Source organism: Lepeophtheirus salmonis, chromosome 2, assembly GCF_016086655.4.
Source record: "Lepeophtheirus salmonis chromosome 2, UVic_Lsal_1.4, whole genome shotgun sequence".
Taxonomy (NCBI): Eukaryota; Metazoa; Arthropoda; class Copepoda; order Siphonostomatoida; family Caligidae; genus Lepeophtheirus; species Lepeophtheirus salmonis.
In genome coordinates, this window is record NC_052132.2 from 25481577 (window position 1) to 25497638 (window position 16062).

General features: G+C 29.2%; 1 protein-coding gene across 1 annotated transcript in view; it reads left to right on the forward strand.

Annotated features, from left to right (window-relative positions):
* Positions 1-16062, forward strand: part of LOC121113554 (monocarboxylate transporter 2) — a 169760-nt gene that overhangs the window by 52906 nt on the left and 100792 nt on the right. The window contains exon 2 of the mRNA XM_040707361.2: positions 15574-15730. The gene's annotated coding sequence lies outside the window, so the exon portion shown is untranslated. The remainder of the gene's footprint in view (positions 1-15573; positions 15731-16062) is intronic.

Sequence of the window (16062 nt, forward strand, 5' to 3'; positions counted from 1 at the left end):
ATTTTTTTTCTTTCCTTGGAAAATAAAATGCGAGGCTCATTGTCAAGTTTATTTTGATTGTAATTTTTATTTAAAAAAAAGATGAAGGCCCCTCTCCAGTCTTTTCTATAGACTTTTTTTAAAAATAACTTTCATTTTTTTTTTTTTTCAATAATAATTTGTCAATACACTAACAATCTTATTTTTTTAATAAAATCAATAAATGATTGCTTGTAATCAATATATGTTTGCTTCCCCCTCACTTACAAGGCTATGATATAGCTTTAGGCTAAACGTTGAAACAAATGTCCAATAATGTTTTCCTATCTACAAAAATTAAAGGATACTGATCAATCTTTCATAGGAAAAAAATGTAATATTACAAAATAAGCAACTTTATTTTGGTGTTTTTCTTGGCCTCAAAGACCAAAAACTGATTTTTACTAATAGTATTTTAATTATTGGTCTAGATTATTTTTTTTAATGATGATGTTCTTTTGCGTACTTTTCACACTTCGAAACATTGTATTACTCTATATTAGAGGTGAAAAATTCAGTTTAATAAAATATTTTGATGTAGACAAATTACTTTAAAAAATACAGCATTTTTTCCTTTTTTTTTTTATAGATATTTTGCATTCTTTTATTTAATAATTATAGAACCATTAAAGTTTAGGTCGTAAAAACTCAAAAAAAAAAAAAAAAAAATGTAATGTGTAGATAGGAGATTCTAAATGTTTCAATTTAAGCAACACCCTTGAAAAGAACAATAAATATGTCTGCAAGCATTCGCATATATTAAAATATCTTCTATTATTTTAAGTATGAACGTTATTTTGAATTGTTTTTCGTTTTTTTAAATATATATATATATAACTAAAACAATATCGTAAAGAAAATTGTTTATTATTAAGCTAATTCTAAATAAAGGTTTGTTGGATTGAAGGAAAAGATGTATTAGGAGGGGATTATGGCTTTATTCGGAATGTCTAAAAAGATAATGTATGTACTTATAAATGAAAACTATGGTTTTTTATGGATTTCTTTATCGTTTAAATAATAATTAATTTTTTCTAACAAATAGAGACGGTTTATTTATATATATTAGTGTTACCACGAGACCAATATTTTTTATCGGTTCCGGTACCAAAATTTAGTATCATTATTTCGATATTTTTTCGAATAAAAGTATTTATATCTTCTCCAACAAAGTAGAACCGAGGTTATTAATTTTTTTATTTTGCCTCTGTATGTTTTTTAGTCAGTTTGTCTGTTGGCACCTAGATTAAGACGAAAATTACAAATTGATTTTGATCTAACTTGGTACGATCATTATACTGGATCAGAGAAAGAGGCCATTAAATTTTAAGAGTTCAAGATTAATGGTCAAGGTAGCACATAACGTTAAAAATACATCATCGACCCTAACTTTTTAACATATTGGTAAATACTCAAAAAGGTGTCTTTATGTGAGTTTTCATAGAACAAAAATATCCCCTTCAAGAAAAATAACAATAAGGTATGTTTTGAGCTCTACTGAGTGCCCACTTGAGCTTTAAAATGTAATTTAGGGCGATTCATATTCTCTTACAGGGGGTTCACAGGATTGTTGATTAGGTTAATAAGATTAGGCTTGCTTAGGAATTTAATGACAATATACAGAAAAAAAATAGTTAAGAAACTAAATATACTTATTGTTAATAAAACCTACGTTATAAAATAGCTAACCCACCAATAACGTAACCTCTCAAATTTCTGACCCACTCCACCTTAACAAAATTGCCTTTGATAAAAAGAGCAAGAATATATATTTTTTAAACTTCATCTAATTTCTGCCTGCAAAACAAAAAAAAAATCTATAAGTGCATATCAAATACATTTAAACACATTTTTTTTATATTTGTATAGCCCAAGTGTTGGCAACTTTTGAAGATTAGGGCAACACAGCTATCGCTCAAGATTTCTGGATGAAAACCATATTATTTGAAAATATAATTGAATTTCTGGGTGCTTAGAGAAAACAAGGAGTCAGTATAATTTTATTTAAAAAATACCCTTTTTTTACTACAGAAATTACAACAAAGAAATGAAATATAAACACAATTTATAAGAAAAATATATACTTAACTAAAAAAATAGGAAAGGAGGAGAAATACAAATTATTTAATGAGACAATCGTTTCTGCTTATTTTGTGATATTTTTTCTATATCAAGTGAAATATTTTTATATTACAGGAGAAAAGTATCATCCAGCAGTCGTCATGCAATCTTGTTCTCAAATTACTTTGAGTGTATTTCAGTTTGGAAAAAATTGTTCATATGCCTATTTGTTTCCAAACAATGACATCATAAGTTTTTTGTTATTCATAACATTTTTATATTTTCCAGCTGGTAATATATATTTCTGGATTTGAAATGAATTTTCGATTTCAAAGATTCATACATTGCAAGTCAATAAATTCCAAGTGATATTCTTCTGGCACTTGCTCCACATCTCTTTCGTAACGAGTAACAAATAATTGAAATATAATTTTATATATATGGATGTCAGCAAAACAAGAGGAAAACTCTTTTCTCAAATCATTAATAGAGCTCACGAAGATGTCTGTTATTATACGACTCTTGTGATTTGGAGACTTGGGAAATGAGAGTAGTTTCCCTTTTGAAGCTGTGATTCCGAAAGTTGAAGTTTTCTCTCAAAAGCAGTAATTTGAGCAAATATTTCAAATACAATCTTTTTCTTTCCTTGAAGTTCAAGATTCAAGGTGTTCATGTGGGTCGCCATGTCCAATAAAAAAACTAATTTTGCCAAGAAACTGTGGATCTTGAAAGTGGCAAATATTTTGTTCCTTGCTCGCTCAAAGCATATATATATCTTCTCTCAGTGCATATACTCGTTCTAGCATTTTTCCCTGGGGAACCCATCAAACATTTCGAAAATATGGTTTGTCACTATATTCTGATTCAGTTTGTTTTACAAATCTTTGAAACTAACGATGATTTAGTTCTCTTGGCAAATATAAAATTCACAACTTTTACTACCCAAGCCATGATGTCTTTTAAATTCAGTAATTTTGTACACAACGCTTCTTGATGAATAATACAATGTAGTTATTTTGTTTTTGTTTTTTCAATACCTATTTGATTTTGGAGCATTGCAACAAAGCCTTTTTTCTCTACAACCATTGCTGGTGCTCCCTCCGTGATTACTCCAGAAGGCCTTGTTAAATCCAAATTCATTTCGGTAATCCATTTCATTATGTTTCGAAAAATATGCTGTGTCTTTCATAGAAATAAACTGGAACAAATTCTTCCACTATATGAAATGATGGTGTTACACTTCTCACAAAACTGCAAGCTGACATGTATCCTTCAAATCTTTTGATTCATCAATAGCAATGGAAGAATACCCCAGATTATTCAAAAACCACTTCTGACATTTGGTCCCAGATCTGTAATTCACCTAGTTACTGTTCTTCCCGACAAACTGATAGCAGAGAATAATTACTTTTTTTCTGGACAAACTACCTCTGCTACTTTAAACATTAATTCTTTAAAAAACTATCCATCTGTGAAAGGTTTTATATTTTCTGCAATTAATTTTGATACCTCTTAGCTATCACGAGTCTTTCGGTCACTTTGTACAAAACAATCTTGAACACAAAACAAGAAAAAGAGAAAATCCCAATTAATTACATTCAGTCAAATATTTCGAATAGTCATTTCGATCAATTATCGGTTTCGTATTCAAATTTCTTTGATGAGTGGAAATACCCTAGAATATTAGCTGTATATAAAAGTATTGTTGTGTTAGTTTGTATTTATTTGGTCTAGTCCAGTCTTCGGACTGTCAGTACTAGAACTGATTAAAAAAGAAGAAATAAAGTTGAGTGACGTTATTAAAGACCGGATTATATCAGTTTTATGACTGATGTGCAGCATTAAACGCGACTGTACCGACTGAACTACACTAAACGAAACGTTTTCACTCCTAATAGGTACTAGGGCATGTGTAAATGGTAAGTTTGGTAGAGATGCAAAAAGGATTGTCTAATTTTGAGAAAGTAAGTACATCGAGGTTTTATCCACTAAATTTTATTTGAAGTTATTAAATTTTCAATGTATTACTTTACTATAACTAGTGTTGTGATAGTTATTTGGTCCAGTACACTCTGAGGAAATAGCCTTTGAAATAAAATCTAAAAAAATATATATTCTTTTATTGTAACAATGAATTTTCGCTATTTGAAGTGCAATTTGCAGTGCCTCCAAAGGTTTAATAAATATATTTTTTTTGATAGAAATTTGACGATGATACAAATACCCAATTTGGAGAAAAATCATTCTTGCTTACTTTTGTGTTAACGGGCTACATATATCAAATATAACTGAAAATATCCTTGTTGGAACAAAGTGTTCTGACAGTAGCTCAAGGAAATGTCCAATAAAGAAAAGTGTAAATAGCATAATGGGTTTTTTACACGTAGAAGATTTCATTCTCTTATGATTTTAGTATTTTATCCTCCTTTAAAAAAATGCATTTGATTTTTCTCTTTGAAATAATGCCGACACACCATAAGATTCCTTATATTAGGATAACTTAAGCCTATTTTAATTTTGCAGGTTGTCTTTTTGAAAGCTTTTAGATAACCTAAAATAATGTACATTTTACACATTTAAGAACCACAGATTATATAGTAAGACCCTCACATTTTCTAACGTATGTTTAAATATTTATTACTAACAAACTTTTTGCGCGTACTATAATTATTTTAGAACTTAAATAATGTATGTAAAAGTACATTGAATATATATGCTACAAGGTCTATAATCAACTGGAAGGTGGCCTTGGGCCTCAATAGTTCAGTTAGTAGTAGTATTAATCTGTCTATGTATTTGTCCAAAAAAATCCCTATTTCGCCCATTTCACAACAGTTCGTTATGATATTGAATAATTGAATCTGAATCTGGCCACCATCAGCCTCAATGACAGCCTCCAACACCCTCCGGAACCCTTTGCACATATCGGCAATGTATTCCTTTTTCATTATCCCCCACTGTTGGTAAACGGAGGTATTCAAGGCATCAATATTCGGGTGGCCGAATTTGCAGGCCTTCTTCTCATTTGCCACCAAATAGAGTAATCCAGTGGACTCAGATCATGGCTCTGGGGGAAACAATGGTTCTTGTACCAGAATTTCATGTTGCCACCCATCCACTCTTGTATAATATTAGCAGTATGGCGCGTGCGTGGCCTTGTTGGACTTCCTCATGGCCTTGATGATCTATGACCCACATTTTTCTTTTACACCATCAAGTAGTTACCTACATGTAACCGGTATCCAATGGGAAACCAAATTGGGGGCCTTTTTTTCTCTAGTTGATGCCACAATCCCCAACATCATCACAGAGGTCGGGTGTTTGGTATTGGTGACTGCCCTGACGCTGTTGTCAACCTTGCCATAGCATACCACCTGATCATTTTGCATTCTGTAGATGGGGTCAACTGTATTATCATCAGAGAAAAAAAAATCCGGTTACTGTTGTGCTACAGATAATTCAAGAGTTGTTTACATCACTGAATACGGAGTTCTTTTTGATATTGGGACAGGAGTGGCCTCTCAATTCTTCTAAGCGACCTTCCTCCACCCTTTCGGATGGCCTTGCCCACAGTATGGTATGCAGATGCACCTTCTTCTTCTTGGCTTACTCTTCAATCTTCATCGTGTTGTGGACCTTAAAGCACTCCATAATGTCTTCAGGCTTCACTTTGGTGGGTGTCCCACTCTTAGGCTTGTTTTTAAGGTTGTTCCCATTAGCCAAACGATTTCTGACCCATCAGACTATGGTTTTGGTAATGTTTAAGGCTTTCATGATGTTCGAGGTGGTCCTCCCAGCGCGGATTAAATTGCCTATGATGTTTGTTCTTGCCTCCATTGCGACACATACATAACTTTGTTTACAGCACGTACATCAATCAAAGGCTTAGAATCTAAGCTCTTCAAAAATAATCGGAACTTTAAGATAAATTTTAGTGTAAGTAAGATGTCTATAGTCATGCTTTACTATAGATATATAAACTCAGCAGTCTGCAGCAATGAACGTAGACTAGGGCAAAGGGAAAAGACAAAGAAGCAGTAATATTTTGAGATATAAGTGCCACTATAACATATTTTTATTAAGATAAAATTCGGGCAAAGGTTGGGGACGGAACACAAGAGACACTTCAAGTTTAATTTTTTTAGTTATTTCTTTTAGAATAAATTTTTTTGACTTACGAACTCTGGTCCTGGAACGAATTAAGCTTGTATGTCTGTTTAATATTTTCTCGCTGTGTAAAAAGATGTGTTATAATTTAAACGTTAGCTAAAGGAAATAAGTTGATTGGTTAACTTTTTATTTCTACAGTTGGAATGGTCAATTATTATTAAGGTACGAAACCCAAATGAATATGACGTATAGGTACGTTATAGCAAATATCTTGCTTAGTCATTTGCGCAATTTCTCACCTCTTTATATTTATTTCACTATGGTCAAGATATACTCAAGACGTCACAAAGAAAATTAAAATGTACTTTATTTTGTTTTGTGATTAATGGCTTCAAGACGTACAAGGAAAGACTAATCGTAATGAGTCTTTGACAAAAAAAAAGAGAAAGAAACTAAGAAAGAGTCAGAAGAATGAGTAAAAGTTTGTTTTTTAAAAGCCCATACAAAGTTACATATGTCAAATGAGAGTCACATATGTGTGTACACTTGATAATGACGATCATAATTATTCACGAGTCATGGTAGCGTCATTAATTATGATCGGATTTTCACATCTAGACATGGATAGACTTTTTTTCCCCTACGTAAATTATGATCTGAAGTAAGTGGTAAAGAGTTTTTAAGCCTTTGTCATTTAAACCCTTAAAAATATAGTTTTCATAATGGAAATAGGGGGGTATTCATATTTATTCTACATCCGTACTTGTTCACAAAAAAGTAAAAAAAAACTGTACAAATTATGAAGAAAAATTCAGTATCACGATTGGATTGAAAGTACTTGATTCTACCTCGATAAATAATTATTATTTTAATATTCAGGAAGAAACTGTACACATAGATATATGTATATATAAAGAAAAGAAAAACATGATTATAACCGTCATGAATCTATTCGATAAAAGAGGTGTTATATTGACTTGGTTATTAGACAAAAATGATGATCATTATCGAAGCTCTGGGGATAAAAAAAAATCGTGTTATTATGAAATGTTTAACTTTCAGCTTCATGATTAGACAATCAGAGTAGGAAAAAATTGAGTTTGAAGGTTACTATGTTTCATTTTGACGAACATCAATATTTCTTATGTAGGGTCAATTTTAATCGACATAAATTGAGCATTGATTACATATTTTAAAAGCTTATAATTATTCATCACTTTTAATTACTTTGGAATAAAGAGAAATAAATATTGGGATGGTTTTTTCCTCTGAGGAAATGGTTTATTGCCTATAAAACATTTTGACTTATGATGTATTTAACAACTATTAAATATGAACCCCAGAGTTTAATTTGTTTGAATGTGAACGAAATTGAAATTCAACATTTTGGTGCATTGTATTTTTTTTTTTTTTTCTGTACAAATACTTTTTTTTTTACTTAAAACTCCAACAAAAGATACTTTTACTGTATGATCCTCTTAATTTATTGTCATGTTCAGTTTTTTGGGCGTGTTTGTCTCTTACACAATATACACAATTTATTATATGGTACATTTCTTATTGTTGAACCATTTATGTTTTTTAAAATATGTTAATATTTTTTATGGTTTATTCAAGTAAAAATGTGCAAAAAAAAACAGAAGCAGAAAATAAAGTTTATTTAACGCATTTTAAAAATATTTTAATATGGTCTAACAAGTTCGCCTTAATAGAGGAACATTGCTTCAATGAGTGAGAATATGTATGTATAAGTATAAGAGTTGATAAAAATTAGGTTATTGCCTAGAAAATCAGGCCTGTTTAAATTCAAATTGGATATTTTGTGATGTAATATTTCCATCTTCATCATTTTCAAGTTGTTTTTAATTATATGCCCAATACTCCTTTGGGTATTTGAAAAACTATATTTGTCAAACGGATGTAATTTCTACTCCATTATAGCAAAGATATTTGAGACGACAAATTTAAGGATAATTATTGAGGTTTTAAATTATTTTAAATAAAATGCAATATAGAAAGTTTTATTTTCTATTTTGTTTTACATCTCAAAGACTGTAGGCGATATTTAGTTATAAATTGTCAATATTTCTGCACCCCAACCCTAATCAGTGTTCTGAACGTTGATTCGTTGAATTTGAATTAGCTTTTGTTAACCTGTAAATAATTCCCGAAAACTATTTTGTAATAATTTTATAACTGGCTAATTGTTGGCTAATTACCCACTGATTTTGATATTTTTTGTCTTTCATTTTGAAATTATAAATAAAGATCACACCGTCATACCGCGTAGTTTAAAATTGAACCAATTATGTAACTTACATTCAAATGACGAAGGTAAAAGTATTTTGTCACAAAAAATCCAACTTGAAATTACACTCTCAAGGGGTTAATATTTATCCAAAAAGGCCAATTTGTTAGATGATGCAGGGTTACTTCTACAGAAAATGAGAGCTTTAATTGTAGTAAATTCAAATTATCATATTATTACTTTTGCCAAGGAAGTGGAACGAAGTAAATGTCATCCCCTCTGTTTGTTTGTAAGCTGGATTACGGGAAAAACTACAGACCAATATTGGTAAAAATTTTTAGAAAGATTATATATAAGATCCAATTGAATTTTGAGGGGTAAAAGTAGCAAAAAACATTTTAATGCATAATGGACTATAACTTTGCAACAAGTTGAGATACATCATCCAATTTGATTTTTGGTGGAGGGTTACGCTATACCAAGTATCTATTCTAGTGTTTTAAGTGATTGAAGTAAGAATAAAATGTTTAGTTTGTTTTTACCTTTTTTGCTCTATCTGATGGAGTGTGAATGTTGATTATCATAGATTAAGGCTTAGTTCCTAATAGAAAAAAACAATCTTTATGCACGAAGTAAATTACATGAATGTAAAGGTTAATTCTTCTTGATTTGTGAGGCAATGTGGATCTTTGAGGCGTCTTTGTTGTTTCTTTTTGTTTGAATGTCTAGAATAGTCCAAAAACAGTTCCAAATGATTGATAGATTTTTTTGGTAATGACATTTGTGAGTGAAATACCAAGGAATAGATGTAATGTTTTGAATGCATAAGTATATGAGATGTTGGAAAACAAATTTTTAAAATACCGATACAACATAAATGAGATTTAACAGATGAATAACTACGGGATATTGAATAAAAACGACATTAAATCTAAAGAGTCCCAAATCAATTTCATCATTTTTTATTGTTTTAAACTAGGGTTGGATTAGAGCCTAATTTTTTTAATTTAGTAGAGTTCGAGTGTTTTGAGAATTTTCTCTAATGTAATCTAGCGCAGATATTAAAATATATTTGCAATATATTTGGTGTATCATGTTTTTGCTCCATCTTTTATGTAAATTTTTAATTAATCCTATAATACATTTATGAAATTTGTATAGGATACTATATTTCATTAGTATTTGAGTTATTAATTTTTTTTTTTAATAATTATGGAGGTCCTAAGGAATTTTAACTATATGTTCTTTCTATTGATCTACTCCAATGATAAATAAAAATAGTGTTGTTTTTTTTTAAACAAATTTATAAAAAGTATTTTAAAAATCTAGCATCAAACTATTTTATTTTATCACTGATTAGAATAATATTTTAAATTAGAGTCGAAAATAGGACAGAAACACCATACAAATCAAAGTTAATTTAAAAACATATGATTGTCAAAGGTACGTGTATAAATCATTGTTTTTGTTTTTTTCTAACTCATTCAACAGATAAACAATATCTTTTAAATACATAAATATTTAGTTTAGTTAATATATTGCCATAAAATGAATTTATTTCAATAGTTAATACATAATATTTTTTTATATAAGTAATATATTTGTAAAATTAAGAATATATTTTGAAAATAAATTTAAATGTAGGTCTATTTTGTGTGCAATTAAAAATGGGATGTAGTATTTTTGATAAGTAGTATGTAATTATACAAATTCCAATAAATAATTGATGCACAGTAATAAAGGAATAATTTTCGAATTTTTTGATAAACAATACGAAGTGGTAGTAATTAATTGCACATATAAAATTCAAGTTTCGACAGTTCCAATTTTCTATAATTAATTCCTAATAGATCAAAATGAAATCTTATAGTTAACTAATCGTAAGTAATTTTAATAACTATATTAACTAAGCAAAGTTTGTCTGTAGATTTTTAATTTTTAACAAAAACTTTGTGTAGCTACAGCTCAGTCCATTATATTAAAAATGAAATGGGGAATACATTTATTTTGGGTATTAAATCCTACGTATTTTTTTAGAGAGTGAGATTTTTTTATTTTGGCAACCTTAATTATATTTAATATAGTCATTTTCTCAAGCTGTTATTATTATTCTCCCATTCTAAAGGAGAGAAAATCTATGTTTTGAGTAACTACGTTTGATTTTGCTAATGAAAAATGGAGAGTAACATTGGGGATTTGTTGGGGAGAATCTATATTTATAAAGCAAGCATATATATTTAAAGCGTTTGACTGTTTGTTGACGCCTAATAACTCCGAGCAATGCTTGCGATTGATTTAATAAAATGTACATATACAAAATCTCAACTTTATATATGTTACAGGCAATGTGGAAAATGCCCGGGCAATCTATAAAATTTCCTATAGAGTAGTCAATAGTCATTTTAACTTCATTTACATGGTTAGGTAAAGTTATTGTGAGTAATTTGATTATTAAACAATTCATTGCAAGCAATTTGATCATTAAGCATTTGGTTAGATACCATTTCATTGCAAGCAATTTGATAATCTAGTGCAGGGATGCCCAACCTATGGATAAAGGGCAATATGGTGGCCTGCCGAGTTTTTTAGTGTAGCCCACTACTCATTTTCACTTAATGTAGCATTTTTTAGCAAAATTGTCGCAATGTCATCTAAACGCGTAGCCCTGATTAAAACACAAAACGGTTCTTCAGTAGATCTTTGGGCTTTATCCGTTGTATTTTTTTAAATTTGGCTTAAAAGATTTTATCGGATAGCTTCCCTTCTTCCTCCTTCGACGAGTCCGAAAAGAAAAGTCCACACCTTTTTCTGCAAATCCAAACTCCTTAAAATATTTAACATAAGCCTTTTATTATCCATTGTTTTCACACAATCCATAAAATGTATGTAATTGTATGTCCAGTTTTCCACATTTAAAGGACATAACTTTTCTTTTGCGATTTTCCGATAAAATCTCAACTTGTATACGACATATTATATATGTTGTGTACAAGTTACAACTTCTGTGTCTTATAACTCTAACTTTAAAAATCACAATTACACCTTTAATACACAACCAAAGAAGAAATATTCTACTATTGCGTTACTCTAATTCTTTCTCTCATTTTTTGGTTTACACTTGTATACCTACAATATATGCTTATAGTAGATTGCCTACATACAATTGGCTACTCTTTTTACTAAAATCTACAGGAGCAAAGTGCATAATTATCAACATTTATTATGTTTGAAGAAGAAATACATAGACCATAAATAGAAAGACCTATAATTTGGTAATATTATAAGGCTACCATTATTTAAAAGGAAAACTGTTTTACATACTACTAACATAAATATGTAAATAGACAAGCCCTTTAATTTAAAGAACTCTTTGGATAGCAAGTAGTCGTATTTCATGGTTAGCAAAATCAGAATAATAAAATAATAATAATAAGTAGTGGCTCATACCAAAGGCACAATCTTTTCTTTTTAGGTATAGGTAGCCATTTAGATGATTTTTTGTTAAAGGGGTATTGAAAATGAGTAACTATTAATCAAAGGACGTCAGTTTGCCTCGAGACAGAATTAAGCATTTTATTATATAAAGGTCCATAACTACTACCTAGACACATTAATTCTATAGTATGTATCTACATTAGGGTGAGCCTTGTGTCCAACTAATCCTTAAACTTTGAACGATAACCTTTTTTTTGATACATTTTGTATGGAACTAAGCAAAATATAAGTACAATTTATTGAATTATATTAATATTTACCTTGAGAACAAAGCCAATGAAATTTTGGAAAAAGTGTCAAAAATTAAATGTGTTGTATGTCAACCTAAAAACAATCTTGAACAAAGAAAATGAGAAAATCCCAATTTATTTTTTTACTTCATGCATACGTACAAGTAAATATTAACATATTTGAATCAAGTTTGAGTGGATAAGTTAAGATATACAAGAGCTTTAAGAATAGGTTAGAACCTTTATTTTATTTAAAGACTTATATTGGTCCTATATAATAAAAATCTATCTTTTGTTAATTCTTTTTTTAAGAAAAATCATTCTAGCTCGCCTTTGTGTTGTGTTAATAATACATTTTTATTCTTCGACGAATTATCGTCAATTTCTATCACCAAGTGATTTTGACTAATCCATTGGAGGCACTGCAATTTGAACTTACAAAAACCAAAGTATTCGTCACAACAAAAGAATAAGAAATTGACAGATTTTATTGTTGAAAGGGTCATATGGGGCCAATGTAAGTCTCTTAAATCAAATGAAGATTCTTAACTGTAGTTAAAATTCGTGGGTATCTTAACCTATTACCAAATTCGAATACTAAGACTATAATAATTGAACTAAATATGTATATGAAACATTGTTTTGTATGTATATATAAAGTAAAAAAAAATAATTGGGATTTTTTTCCTTCTCTTGATATTTGTTCAATATTTTTTTATTGATGATGCACCTCATATAAGTACTATTTTAGCAACAGTTAAATTTTTAATATCATTCTGTTAAATTATATACAAATATAATTTAAATTTTTTTTTAATGAATGAAATAGCATAGATTGCTTCTTTATAAACTCCATACACAGAACGGAAAAAAATAAAAACTTGCCTGAACAAAGTTAGAACACCCTAATCTACATACATTGGTCTACATAATATATACATACTTATTTATAAAGGAGGACCATTTCTGCTTATTTTTTAAGATAATATTTGCTACGGTATAATCCATGGTTAATGTAGCAGGTTCATTAAGGAGATCATATTTTTAATTTGTTATGACGATGTATTTAAGTGTAATAGAAGGACTTTGTCACATAAATTCCTCTTAAAAATTTGATACAGACAGACCGGTACAGGGGCCTCCGTAGTGTTTTATTTTGGGAGATGGTTTTTTTAGAAGAGACCAAAAACTTTTTATAAAAAATTCGCTAAGCTTTTTACATTTAAAACGTATAATAAAAAGTAATAATTTTGTTTAATGCTGACAATAAATTTGTTTATTTGATGGAGGTTACAACCCCTTTAATAAACTCCCTGTAGAGTATACATACATATTAGACCAGGAATTATAACAAAGGTTGCCCGCAATCCAAGTTCAGCCTGCAAAAATTGTTTAATAGCAGTAATAAAATTTAAATTAAGACCTAAAAAAAAGACAAAAATAAGTGTTATTTGTTTGAAGTTATACATTTAATATTGGTATAATTAGCCTAAATTGGGTTTTTAATGATGAGACTGACATGCACTACTTAAGTAACTTGAAAGGGGGTAAATCAATTTCCATTAATTGTTTCTACCGGTGCTAAATACTCATATAACTTCCTCTTTTCATCAAATATATTTACATCAACCAACATTACTTCCATGCTAAATTATTTACTTATTAAGTTGATCAAACGACCGATTTCATTGATACCAGGTTGGATCCTATATAAATAATTATTAAAGATGCGGGCATGCTAAGCTCCAATCTATTGATATTATTATTGGGGATATGAAAATTGTTCAAATATTCATTAGCATACATTTAAAAAAAAGAGAATGTTTGCAATCTACGAGAAATTAGTCCCCTTATTAATTATTTATACTTATTTTGATAGTTCAAATGTATTAGCAAGTAAGAAGCACTATATTCTATTTTATGATATTTTTTATTAAATATGTCGTCCATCAAAGTTACCAACATATACATTTCTGTTGATTTACACTCATGAGGAAATAGACAATTTTTCCATCTTTCATAATTATGGATTTCAATAGAAGTTAAGAATAAAAATGAACTACGACTCTTCGTATAGAACTCTCCATCTTTTGCCATAATTCATTTTTTGAATGCCTCACACAGATGATAAACTCTTTCTGCTTGGGACATTCAAGAAACTCACTTTGGCAAAGTTTGAGGCTATTTTGGGGTCAAAATAGGGCATTTTTAGGCTTCTAGTCTAACTGTCCCAAATATAATACTATGAGTAAAAATTATATTTTTTAATATTCAGTTTATAAGTTAATAATGTTGTTCACCTTTTTTTAATAATTTAAGATGTTTAACTCCTACTATCATTCAAGAGGTCTTAAAAAGCTCATTTGGAACCAAAAATACCATTTTTCAATAAAAAAATTCCTTAAGAGGCTCTCAAAGTCAGTTATTTTATTCTTTCCAGCAAAAACGTTTTTTGTACAGGCGAATAAAACATTATTCAGAAAACGGAACAAACTAATACATAGATATTTTGATTGAGTATCGAAAATTAATTCTATTCTTCAATAAATATTATTATAAGCAAGTCATAAATCAAAAGTAATTATGCAATACTTTTGTCTAACTAACCCATTTAATATCTACGTAATTGATTAACAGAGGTTGTGCAAGAATGGGCCTGAGGGACCATGATCCCCAACCCCCTACATACACACTTTCTGAGAATTTTCAATTTCTAACTTAACAGAAAAAAAAGATTTAAGGGTTTCTCCACTTTCAAAAACGGTGTGTGAAGTCTGATTACGTTGAAACATGATTTCAATACCTATTTGACAAAATAACAAATAAATAGTTTCAAATTAAATTTACTTTTTTTTTTTTCTTGAATGAATTTTTTATGAAATTTAGTTTTGATATTGAGAAAAGGGTTATTAATCAAACATTGAAAAAATTTGAAAGTATTTTGAAAAAAAGGTGAATATTATCTCATAAACCACAAAACCATATTGATAAACAAGCTTTTTACATTCGGACATTCGGGTTTTTTTTTGTTCGGTATTTTTAAATCCAAAACGATTAAATAAAGCATCTTTTTCCAATTTTGTTTTTGTCGAAACATTGGTAATGAACATTATTTTACACTTTATATTCTTCATTAAAAATAGCTTTGACGAAATAATCAATAATTACATCTCATAAGGTTATCAAATTCTGACTTTTCTAACTGGTTCAACTCATCCCTCAAAAATGAGAAAATTAATAAAAAAAAGTTTTTAATAATTTGATTTATAACTGTTTCAACTCCAATCTCATGATTAGTTCATATCCTTTCTTGATGTATTTTTGTGTCTTTTCTTAGACTCAAAACCTTTTTAATTTAACTTTTCAGCCAATTACTTTTCACTACATTATTCATTTTCTAATATCATATAGGTATGTTCCTACAACAATAACAAAAAAGCCCTTTTAAGTAGGACGGAGAAAAATTGCAATCAGTATATACCGTTAAAATTCATGGATGCAATTTCATCTATAATCCTATAAATCATTGGAATCATATCTGCAATGACAGGACATTATATATACATAGGTATGTATGTACTATGCTATATATATAGGTGACTCTTAAGTAACGTGTGTTCCTATACTAAACCAATAAAAAATAGTGCTATGTATCTAGCCAATCAGTAATATGTTCCGCGAAATAAGACATTCCCTCATACATCAAATATCCTATGGGATATAACATAATCAATTTTGAAGGTGTTTAAAGCAGCCCCTAATATGTGAATACATGCCAATTTTTGAATTAGTTTCTGCAAATTTATGTATAAATAGTTTGTCCTGGTTAGTCATGTCAATTTATTACTCATGACTAGGGTGCGGAGATATATATGATCACATATTTCACAACAAATTTCC